Source organism: Coregonus lavaretus (genome assembly GCF_964263955.1).
Source record: "Coregonus lavaretus genome assembly, chromosome: 22".
Classification (NCBI taxonomy): domain Eukaryota; kingdom Metazoa; phylum Chordata; class Actinopteri; order Salmoniformes; family Salmonidae; genus Coregonus; species Coregonus lavaretus.
The window spans coordinates 31,742,323-31,755,186 of record NC_140009.1 but is presented as its reverse complement, the minus strand read 5'-3'; the positions used below and the strand labels follow the sequence as shown (position 1 = coordinate 31,755,186).

Below are 12,864 nucleotides of genomic sequence, written 5' to 3'. Positions count from 1 at the left end.
TCTATTTGCACATAATCTCTTGCACATCTAGCATTCCAGTGTTAATACTATTGTAATTATTCTGCACTATAGCCTATTTACTGCCTTACCTCCATAACTTGCTACATTTGCACACACTGTATATATATTTTCTGTTGTATTTCTGACTTTATGTTTTTTTACCCCATATGTAACTCTGTGTTGTTGTTTTTTTTTGTTATTGCACTACTATGCTTTATCTTGGCCAGGTCGCAGTTGTAAATGAGAACCTGTTCTCAACTGGCTTACCTGGTTAAATAAAGGTGAAAAAAAAAAAAAAAAAAAAAAAAAAAATGCCCTTGCTGATGGAAGGAAGTTTTCACTCAAAATCTCACGATACATGGCCCCCCATTCATTCTTTCCTTTACACGGATCAGTCGTCCTGGTCCCTTTGCAGAAAAACAGCCCCAAAGCATGATGTTTCCACCCCCATGCTTCACAGTAGGTATGGTGTTCTTTGGATGCAACTCAGCATTCTTTGTCCTCCAAACACGACGAGTTGAGTTTTTACCAAAAAGTTCTATTTTGGTTTCATCTGACCATATGACATTCTCCCAATCCTCTTCTGGATCATCCAAATGCACTCTAGCAAACTTCAGACGGGCCTGGACATGTACTGGCTTAAGCAGGGGGACACGTCTGGCACTGCAGGATTTGAGTCCCTGGCGGCGTAGTGTGTTACTGATGGTAGGGTTTGTTACTTTGGTCCCAGCTCTCTGCAGGTCATTCACTAGGTCCCCCCGTGTGGTTCTGGGATTTTTGCTCACCGTTCTTGTGATCATTTTGACCCCACGGGGTGAGATCTTGCGTGGAGCCCCAGATCGAGGGAGATTATCAGTGGTCTTGTATGTCTTCCATTTCCTAATAATTGCTCCCACAGTTGATTTCTTCAAACCAAGCTGCTTACCTATTGCAGATTCAGTCTTCCCAGCCTGGTGCAGGTCTACAATTTTGTTTCTGGTGTCCTTTGACAGCTCTTTGGTCTTGGCCATAGTGGAGTTTGGAGTGTGACTGTTTGAGGTTGTGGACAGGTGTCTTTTATACTGATAACAAGTTCAAACAGGTGCCATTAATACAGGTAACGAGTGGAGGACAGAGGAGCCTCTTAAAGAAGAAGTTACAGGTCTGTGAGAGCCAGAAATCTTGCTTGTTTGTAGGTGACCAAATACTTATTTTCCACCATAATTTGCAAATAAATTCATTAAAAATCCTACAATGTGATTTTCTGGATTTTTTCCCCCTCCATTTCTCTGTCATAGTTGACGTGTACCTATGATGCAAATTACAGGCCTCTCTCTTCTTTTTAAGTGGGAGAACTTGCACAATTGGTGGCTGACTAAATACTTTTTTCCCCACTGTAGGACTTGTTTTACTGTGAATATAGATAATTTTGTACCTGTTTCCTCCAGCATCTTCACAAGGTCCTTTGCTGTTGTTCTGGGATTGATTTGCACTTTTCGCTCCAAAGTACGTTCATCTCTAGGAGACCGAACGCGTCTCCTTCCTGAGCGGTATGACCGCTGCATGGTCCCATGGTGTTTATACTTGCGTACCATTGTTTGTACAGATGAACATGGTACCTTCAGGCATTTAGAAATCGCTCCCAAGGATGAACCAGACTTGTGCAGCTCTACAATTTTGTTTCTGAGGTCTTGGCTGATTACTTTTGATTTTCCCATGATGTCAAGCAAAGAGGCACTGAGTTGGAAGGTAGACCTTGAAATATATCCACAGGTCCACCTCCAATTGACTCAAATGATGTCAATTAGCCTATCAGAAGCTTCTAAAGCCATGACATCATTTCCTGGAATTTTCCAAGCTGTTTAAAAGGCACAGTCAACTTAATTTATGTAAACTTCTGACCCACTGGAATTGTTACACAGTGAATTATAAGTGAAATAATCAGTCTGTAAACAATTGTTGGGAAAACGACTTGTCATGCACAAAGTAGACGTCCTAACCGACTTGCCAAAACTATAGTTCGTTAACAAGAAATTTGTGGAGTGGTTGAAAAACTAGTTTTAATGACTCCAACCTAAGTGTATGTAAACTTCCGACATCAACTGTACCTGACCACATGTGAGGAACAGGATGTATTTTTGTGGATCTCTTCCATCTCTGACACACATATACACACACACACACACACACACACACACATATATATAAATAAAACACACACACACACACACACACACAGTGCATTCGGAAAGTATTAAGATCCCTTGACTTTTTCCACATTTTGTTACATTACAGCCTTATTCTAAAATGGATTAAATTGTTTTTCCCTCTCATCAATCTAACCACAATACCCCATAATGACAAAGCAAAAACAGGTTTTTAGAAATGTTTGCTAAAATAAAAAAACGGAAATATCACATTTACATAAGTATTCAGACCCTTTACTCAGTACTTTGTTGAAGCAACTTTGGCAGCGATTACAGCCTCAAGTCTTCTTTGGTATGACGCTACAAGCTTCGCACACCTGTATTTGGGGAGTTTCTCCCATTCTTCTCTGCAGATCCTCTCAAGCTCTGTCAGGTTGGATGGGGAGCGTCGCTGCACAGTTATTTTCAGGTCTCTCCAGAGATGTTCGATTGGGTTCAAGTCCGGGCTCTGGCTGGGCCACTCAAGGACATTCAGAGACTTGTCCCGAAGCCACTCCTGTGTTGTCTTGGCTGTGTGCTTAGGGTCGTTGTCCTGTTGGAAGGTGAACCGTCGCCCCAGTCTGAGGTCCTGAGCGCTCTGGAGCAAGTCTTCATCAAGGATCTCTCTGTACTTTGCTTCGTTCATCTTTCCCTTGATCCTGAGACGCAGAGTAGGTGAGTAGGTGAACGGATGATCTCCGCATGTGTGGATTCCACTGTGAAGCATGGAGGAGGTGTGATGGTGTTGGGGTGCTTTGCTGGGGGCACTGTCAGTGATTTATTTAGAATTCAAGGCACACTTAACCAGCATGGCTACCACAGCATTCTGCAGCGAAACGCCATCGCATCTGGTGTGCTCTTAGTGGGACTATCATTTGTTTTTCAACAGGACAATGACCCAACACACCTCCAGGCTGTGTAAGGGCTATTTGACCAAGAAGGAGAGTGCTGCATCAGATGACCTGGCCTCCACAATCACCCGACCTCATCCCAATTGAGATGGTTTGGGATGAGTTGGACCGCAGAGTGAAGGAAAAGCAGCCAACAAGTGCTCAGCATATGTGGGAACTCCTTCAAGACTGTTGGAAAAGCATTCCAGGTGACTACCTCATGAAGCTGGTTGAGAGAATGCCAAGAGTGTGCAAAGCTGTAATTAAGGCAAAGGGTGGCTACTTTGAAGAACCTCAAATATTAAATATATTTTGATTTGTTTAACAGTTTTTTGGTTGGTTAATACATGATTCCATATGTGTTATTTCATTTTTTTGATGTCTTCACTATTATTCTACAATGTAGAAAATAGTAAAAAATAAAGAAAAACCCTTGAATGAGTAGGTGTGTCCAAACTTGTGACTGGTACTGTATATATTTTTCAGTTCCTTAAATGTGCTGAGAATGTTCCAAAGCCAAGCAACTATTCTGCACCATTCCCAGAACGTTGTGGGAAGGTTGTATGCAAAATAACCATAGGACAACCACGCTCTCACCAAGCTCGAACGTTATGTGCTAGCTGGGTACTCTGTAACTGTACATGAACAACATTGTCAAAAAACAAACATACATGTTAGAACTATAGCGAGTAGGTAAGTGATTTCCAAAGACCCCCGAGGGGTATTAAGCAATTTACGGGTAGTGTTTACCAACCTAGAATAGCAGAGTGAAAGTGATAGCCTTCACTCAGAGGGAGGGAGAGAGCAGAGGTGGGTGGAAGGAAAGAGCAGAGGTCGGTGGACTAACTGACTGGTATGTCAGGACCGGGAGAGGAATACAGAGAGAGTAGTGTGACCATCAGGCACCATGTGACTAGAACCTACCCACCAACCCACACAGGAAGCATATTATGTTTATTGGCAAACGTGGACAATGCATGCCACCACCCTCACCACTTTTCATAACAGAAGTAGCCTGTGTGGCTGGCCCAGGAACTAGGAACTTGAATCATGCTCTATAGTTAGGGAGTATGACCTCCTTGGAGAAACCCCCTAAGATAGGGCCAACACGGTCAGTCATAGTTCTCAATAAAAAAGCCAGTCATCTAATAGGTTGCTGGACTATTTACAGTAGTCTTGGGTGGAAATGGGGAATGGCTGATGAGCTAAGCTTGGTAATATAGTGGTAATAGACAAATTGCTAGGTGTCATTTCCTTCTAAAATACCAAGAGGTAAATGTCAGACCACATGGTCACAAACAATTTGTCAAGAAGATAATATAATAATATAATATGCCATTTAGCAGACGCTTTTATCCAAAGCGACTTACAGTCATGTGTGCATACATTTTTACGTATGAGTGGTCCCGGGGATCGAACCCACTACCCTGGCGTTACAAGTGCCATGCTCTACCAATTGAGCTACAGAGGACAAGGCCTCACTTTCAGCCTGAAAGTCTTCTTTACGCTCTTTTTCTATAAACATAATATGTCACACGTGCTGAAGCTGCAGGGTGAAAACGTAAACAAAAGGTTAAAAAAAAATTCTCCCCAGTGATCCTAGAAAGAAGTACATTGATCTCCATGAATGTGTGCCTACAGCCAAAAGAGTCATTATGATATGAAGTGTGGTTTCAGAAAGTCCTCGAATCCAGCTATGAAATGTTTATATGGAAGCTAGGCCTATTCTGTGTACATGGTTGGGGTAAATCAAAACCAGACTGAACTGTTTTCCTTACAGTGGGTCCTACTTCACTATTCAGCCAAAACAACATATTCTGTTGGCCCCTGCTGGTAGGCCCTGGTAAACACCAAATAAGCAACATCATATACCTAATTACTCTCAGTTCAAAACCAACACCAAAACCATGGTTCCATAAAGTGCCTAGTCATCACTTAAACTGAGCTAACACAGACACCCATTATAAATAATATAGAAAATAAAGAACAGTGATTAGAAACCCAGGATACATTCTAAAAAGTACTAGCCACCAGAAGGCCAATATAAGCCTGGTCTCAGATCTGTTAGTGCTCTCTAATTGCCACATCATCATATGGTTTGGCAAGACAGCACTAACCGAGCTGGGACCAGGCTAATATTGTACCTGGTAGGCAAATGTCCATGACAACACAGCTGCTGCAGGGCCTGCATAACAGGGGACTGGAGAACCAACAGAGTGGAGCGAGCTAAAGCTCCGGGTTCTCCACAGCTGATCCCCATGCAGCCTGGCTTAAAAAAGGCAACAAACCCAGTCAACCACTCATCACATTCAATATGGAGAGAAGAGGGCCAGTTGGAGCCCTGAATGTGGCGGGGTTACTTAGATAAGAGTAACACTGGGTGGAGAGGTGGAGGGCAAAGCCTGGTATGCTGACTGATGGCACGTTGTCTTTGCTCACCAACCTTAAAGTACTTTTCCATAAAGGTGAGTTCAAGTTCATGTTTTATTTGTCACATGCACAAGTACAGTGAAATGCTTAACTTGCAAGCCCTACCAAACAGTTCAGTATTCAATATCAAAAAAGTATAACTAATAAGAAAATAAAATTAATTTTAAAAACACAATATATAAGAAAGGAAGATATATACAGGGTCTGTGCCAATCCCACATTTGCAATGTGCAGGGATACTGGAGTATTGAGGTAGCTATAGGCAGGGATTAGGAGACTGGTAGCAAGATAAATAATAATAATAATAATAATAATAATAATAATAATAATAATAATAATAATAAACAGTATGGCAGCAGCATAAGTGGTGGGTGTGTGCGTGATGGTGAGTGAATGGGTGATGGATTTGAATAATGTTCATAGTCAGGGTCATATACAGTACCAGTCAAAAGTTTGGACACACCTACTCATTCAAGGGTTTTGCAAAGCTGTCATCAAGGCAAAGGGTGGCTACTTTGAAGAATCTCAAATATAAAATATATTTCGATTTTGTTTAACACTTTTTTGGTTACTACATGATTCCATATGTGTTATTTCATGGTTTTGATGTCTTCACTATTATTCTACAATGTAGAAAATAGTAAAAATAAAGAAAAACCCATGAATGAGTAGGTGTGTCCAAACTTTTGACTGGTACTGTATATCTACAGCTAACTGTTCCTCCTAAATGCACATGTACAGTACCTGCAACAAAAATACTTTAGCACTTGGATCAATTCCCCGCTTCCAGTTCAGACTTCAGTGAACCTCTCTCTGTTTACAATGTAGTTCACCAACCCAAATCCATGTAAGTGTTTCAATTTATGATACAAAAAAGTCCACATTACTGCAATATCATAAACCCCATGGCATGAATAAATTCAAAACTCTGGCAGTACAGACGGTAGGCCCAGAGGCGTCATGCCCACAGGGGGCAGAGGCAACTGCCCCTCAGATTTGTCCTGTTAAAAAATATAATATTTTTTTATTACTTATTTTTTTCTCTCTGTAATACTAACTCCTAGCCACTTAGCAATTTTATGAAGTTGGCTTTAGCTAGCCCAGACAGATTCCCAATCTCCCAAACTCATAACTAGCTCCAATAGGCTATTTCAGGCAAGTTAGAGTAGCCAGCTTGTTAGCCTCTTTTAGAATCTAAGAGTGAAATACTTAAACACTTGTCTCTAACATGTAGGCTCAGGAATGTTGAACAAACTTCATTTAAAATTACTTTACCTGTTGTCCGCCAATTTTGACTATGTCAGAGGTAATCTGATACAAAATATCCACACGGAGGTGTTATCAACCCGACCTTCAGTTCGCTGGTCTGTATATCGGTTTGTATTTCCGGTTTTCATTTTCAATACTGATGCAATTCGCACATGACAAACACTTGCACAATATGGCCGTGCCGAACCAAACCGCAAACACTTCCTGCTGATTGCGAGGAAACGTGCTTCGGTCGACTACGTTCGGTTACATTCGGCTATTGTTTACATATACTCTTTACAGACAGACATTACGGTATGTTGCCTGTAAAAATATCAGGGAATGTTTTTTAGGGCCCAATTCTTTACAGTCCCATTTTTACCACAATCTTGCCGGGATAAGCCTTTTCTATCTCCCGTGCACATGCCAGCAAGTTTAGGAGTGAGAGTAGACGTGGGCCGATGTGGGAGAACATCGATTTGAATACATTATTAATTAGCTTTAGGCAGGTCCTAAGAAACATTATAAGACTAATAACATTTATTTTCAAAAGACTAGAATGGCATATTTTGAGTTTAATTATGTTACTGGTCTGTGCAGCCTATATGCTCCATGTCTGCGCCATGCACATGAAATCAATAGTTATTTTGTTCATTAAATATACAAGACACACTTAGGCCACCCTGATCACAGTCACACATACAGCATTTTATAGTAGGCTATATTATACAATGAAATATAACAGAATAAAATACAAATATTTTTCACAAACAACTTGCATCACGGCAACGTGTGGAACCGCTGTCATATAAAAAAGTGATATTTGGAAACAGAGCCCAAGGCAAGCCCACGTTTTTTGATCCACGTTTCACATCTTTCCTACTCTCACTCCACTTTTTTATGGAGCAAGCGTAGGGTCTTACATTGAGAGTATCTTCATCATGATACTGAAAGAAAATAATAGCAATCTATATTTTCAAAAGCACGTGAGTCTCGTATTCATATTTCACAACCTCTGCAGGCTTTTGGGGTTGCCTTTACGCGATCAAGCAAAATAATAGGCCTACACTTGATTTAGACTACATTATTGCATGGTAAATGTTTCTGATTAGAGATAGATGCGCAAACGAATAAATGAGCAATACCACCTCCACTTATTTGCCCACTCAGAGAATTAACCAAATATACAGACAGAGATTCAGTTAAACAAAATCACATTGATTGATTAAGACAAGTCACAGGCTTTTGGTCGGGAGTACATTTACATTTACATTTTAGTCATTTAGCAGACGCTCTTATCCAGAGCGACTTACAGTTAGTGAATACATATTTTTTTTATACTGGCCCCCCGTGGGAATCGAACCCACAACCCTGGCGTTGCAAACGCCATGCTCTATCAACTGAGCTACATCCCTGCCGGCCATTCCCTCCCCTACCCTGGACGACGCTGGGCCAATTGTGCGCCGCCCATGAGTCTCCTGGTCGCGGCCGGCGGCGACAGAGCCTGGATTCGAACCAGGATCTCTAGTAGCACAGTTAGCACTGCGATGCAGTGCCTTAGACCACTGCGCCACTCAGGAGTAGGCCTAGGTTACTAAGCGACTGCAAGTGAAGAGCAAAATAATCCACTTGTTAAGCTACATAACATGCTGGCAAAATGTTCTGATCAGGGCTAATAAATGAGCCAACTAGACAAGATGATCATGAGCATAACTCACCTCAACTTAGCTAACATTTCTACAGCCTAATTGTAGTCTAACCAATTTCCAAACGGAGATTCATTGAAAATAAAAATCTGACATTGAGTCCCCATGCTTGTCTCAAAGCAGCGTGAAACGGCGCTGAAATAGTTGACCACACGCGGGTAGGCTATTGCTTCACATGTATTATAACAATTGGATGACTTTGGGAGTTTCAGTAATACTAATAATCCAATATTTTTGTCATTCAGTGATATTTATTCCCACAGTAATTATTTACGGATCCATCCAGTTGTGGTTAAGAAAACAGTGCATGTGGTGGGCTATACGAAGAGATGGGTGAAGTAACATGGCTAGCAACCATTAAGAGCTTAAGAGCGTAGTGCGTGCCAATTAAGCAGTAAGGCTACATTTCATACTAAGCTGTAGGCAGAACTTTACCGCAATAATGACTAGGTCAGTTGGCGGAAATAAAAGTAAAGGCTTTGTTGCCGGCAATACCTTTCATTTAAAAAGAAAAGTCGGCAAAAAGTTGGCGGGATGCTAAAGTTGGCGGAAAAACGTCTTGGTTTGAAAGGTGTAATATTGTGCAATGCGTCAATAGATTGAAAATACAAGCAACAGAACCTACCGTCAATACAGGACTAAGATTGAATCGTACTACACCGGCTCCGACGCTCGTTGGTTGTGGTAGGCCTTGCAAACTATTACAGACTACAAAGGGAAGCACAGCCCCGAGCTTCCCAGTGACACGAGCCTACCAGACGAGCTAAATTACTTCTATGCAAGCAACAATGAAGCATGCATGAGAGCATCAGCTGTTCTGGACGACTGTGTGATCACTCTCTCCGTAGCCGATGTGAGTAAGACCTTTAAACAGGTCAACATTCACAAGGCCGCAGGGCCAGACGGATTACCAGGACGTGTACTCCGAGCATGCGCTGACCAACTGGCAAGTGTCTTCACTGACATTTTCAACATGTCCCTGACCGAGTCTGTAATACCAACATGTTGAAAAGCAGACCACCATAGTCCCTGTGCCCAAGAACACTAAGGTAACCTGCCTAAATGACTACCGACCCGTAGCACTCACGTCAGTAGCCATGAAGTGCTTCGAAAAGCTGGTCATGGCTCACATCAACACCATTATCCCAGAAACCCTAGACCCACTCAATTTGCATACCGCCCCAACAGATCCACAGATGAAGCAATCTCTATTGCACTCCACACTGCCCTTTCCCACCTGGACAACAGGAACACCTACGTGAGAATGATATTCATTGACTACAGCTCAGCGTTCAACACCATAGTGCCCTCAAAGCTCATCACTAAGCTAAGTACCCTGGGACAAAACACATCCCTCTGCAACTGGATCCTGGACTTCCTGACGGGCCGCCCCCAGGTGATAAGGGTAGGTAACAACACATCAGTCACACTGATCCTCAACACGGGGGCCCCTCAGGGGTGTGTGCTCAGTCCCCTCCTGTACTCCCTGTTCACTCATGACCGCATGGCCAGGCATGACTCCAAAACCATCATTAAGTTTGCCGACGACACAACAGTGGTAGGCCTGATCACTGACAACAATGAGACAGCCTTTAGGGAGGAGGTCAAAGGTCTGGCCGTGTGGTGCAAGGATAACAACCTCTCCCTCAACGTGATCAAGACAAAGGAGATGATTGTGGACTACAGGAAAAAGAGGACAGAGCACACCCCCATTCTCATCGACGGGGCTGTAGTGGAGCAGGTTGAGAGCTTCAAGTTCCTTGGTGTCCACATCACCAACAAACTATCATGGTCCAAACACACCAAGACAGTCGTGAAGAGGGCACAACAAAGCCTATTCCCCCTCAGGAGACTGAAAAGATTTGGCATGGGTCCTCAGATCCTCAAAAAGTTATACAGCTGCACCATCAAGAGCATCCTGACTGGTTGCATCACTGCCTGGTATGGCAACTGCTCGGCCTCCGACCGCAAGGCACTACAGAGGGTAGTGCGTACGGCCCAGTATATCACTGGGGCCAAGCTCCCTGCCATCCAGGACCTCTATACCAGAGGAAGGCCCTAAAAATTGTCTAAGACTCCAGCCACCCTTGTCAGACTGTTCTCTCTGCTACTGCACGGCAAGCAGTACCAGAGCGCCAAGTCTAAGTCCAAAAGGCTTCTTAACAGCTTCTACCCCCAAGCCATAAAACTCCTGAACAGCTAATCAAATGTTTTTAACCATTTCACCTGTGTTTTATATTGAAAGTCAAAAATCATTTATTAATTGTTTTGCTTCAACCAAGTGATCAGGGGCGTGCAACTATAATTTTCCTTCAAACATAATACATTAGTGCAACACATTCGGCTGAAAATAGTTTAATTTTCATTAGTTTCTATTATCTATCACTATTTGGCTAGCAGCCACACATGAGCTTACAATGAAAAAGCAAGGTATTTTTTGCAAAAACCATGCACGGCCATCATATTTCTAATGTTTATCATAGAAAGAATGTAGCCAGCTACATTTCTTAATGTTTTGGCTGAAATTAATCTTGCATTTTACCGGAGACAAGTAGGCTACACTGAGAGAAAAGTACCAGAGAAAAGTAGGTACACATCAGTCAGAGCGCTGTCAGCTAATAGAATGCCAGTTGGTGAATTCTCATCAGAGTGGAGAAGTGTAACTGAAGCACAAAATTAGTCTGATGCCGAGCAGAAATTACAATAAGAAGCGTTTTAGATCTGTGTTTACAAAACCGAGCAAGATATTTCTTATGCGTTTTATATTTTTTTCTGTGTGAAAAACGCAGAATTGTTTTAACGCGAACCCTGCTAAATGTAACATTACTGATTCATACTAAAATTCCTTTCAAACTTTTACCCAGATTTTAGCAGAGATGCTGATAAGCATATTTAGTTTCTTATTTAAAAAAATTACCACCAGTCAGGAGGATACAGAAAGCTCAAGAGGTATGCTTAGATATGCAGAAAAATATACTTTTTTTAAATTTATTTTTTTACATAGAATGAAGCATAATGATTACGGCTCTACATTGCAAGAAAAAGCTGTTTCAGGTGTTTGAATGGAACATTTTACAATTTATGGACGGGAGCTACAACCCAGCCATTCTCTCGTACTTCACTTTGTGCCCCCTCCGAACCTTGGGGTGCATGTCGCCCATGAGTAGCCTAATCCGCATTAGATTATGTTAATCATCAACAAGGAAAACTATTAAAAATTGACAGGTAGCCTACGAGTTACCCTTGTCTTTATCTATGGGATATAACAGCAATACATAGGAGAAACAAAGAGTCTAGCTATAACGTATCAGTATACTGTCCAATCACGACGGTCTCCTTTCCATCGAGGAAAAACACAACCTTCTTCCCAGACATAAAATATATAAATCATTAAGTAAATACACTTACCAAATGTAACGTCTTCTAGTCAACGAATGGGTTATAGTTTAAAAAGCTTTAAAGTTGTTTACATTTCCTATCTGAAAATAAACTTTGATGTTGCTTCTCTTCTCCAGTCATCTGCGCCATGATTCCAAATCGTGTGAAGAATTGGGACAGCCACAGATTACCCATTATATTTCCCAGATACTCTAGTGCCCGCTCTAACGATGAAAATGGATGTCTTCAAAAATGGAAGGCAGTTGGGAGGCGGCAAGATCAGGTGGGACCATTCTAGCCAATGAGAGGGCAGAAGCGTGTGAACAACAGGCACAACGGTTTACACAGACACAAATTCAGAGTTGGCTATATCGTAAAGATTAATGAAAACAAAAATGTGCTTTTTCGTCTTCATTTAATGTTAGGATTAGGCATAAGGTTAGCATCGTGATTAAGGTTAGGGTTAGGAAGATTACTTTGTGACTATGGTAACTAGTGACGACAACTCCCATCTAAAGCTGTTTTTTTTTTCAAAGTGGCCGGGATGTCACCTCTCTTACTTATATCAGTACACTCGTAACAACCTAATCATTACGAAACGTATATTTGATCAAATAAGCCACACGTAGCAAATAAGCCATTACATTTGTTGTTCACCAAATTCGACACTCTCACATTGACCTTACAAAAACTCCTCGCTTGGTGAGGGACCGATTTTGGGCGCAGTTATCCCTCTCGCTTCGACTCTTCCTCTCTGGTACAGCCTCCAAATGCTCTTCTTCGTCTTCTTCTTCTTCTTCTTCTTCTTCTTTGGTTCAGTGACGGTCCACAAACAAACGTATAAGGTGCATGCCGCCACCTACTGTGCCAAAGGCCCGTGCTATCCCGTGATCCTTGGAACGTCCCTACCCCATTGAAGTTAACATTTAAAGGGTTAAGGTAAGGGTTATGGTTAAGTAAGTGTTATTGTTAGGGTAGGGGTTAGGGTTAGGTTTTAGGGTATGGACGTCTCAAGTAGATGTTATTGCACTGACCCTTTGCCAAATG

At 41.9% G+C, this 12,864-nt stretch overlaps 1 protein-coding gene across 1 annotated transcript in view; it reads right to left on the bottom strand.

Moving 5' to 3' along the window:
• Positions 1 to 12,592, bottom strand: part of LOC311149696 (kelch-like protein 21) — a 37,841-nt gene extending 25,249 nt beyond the window's left edge. Inside the window, exons 1-2 of the mRNA XM_084186905.1 lie at positions 12,504 to 12,592; positions 11,848 to 12,111 (exon numbers count right to left, since the gene is read on the bottom strand). The gene's annotated coding sequence lies outside the window, so the exon portion shown is untranslated. The remainder of the gene's footprint in view (positions 1 to 11,847; positions 12,112 to 12,503) is intronic.
• Positions 12,593 to 12,864: the final 272 nt, after the last annotated feature.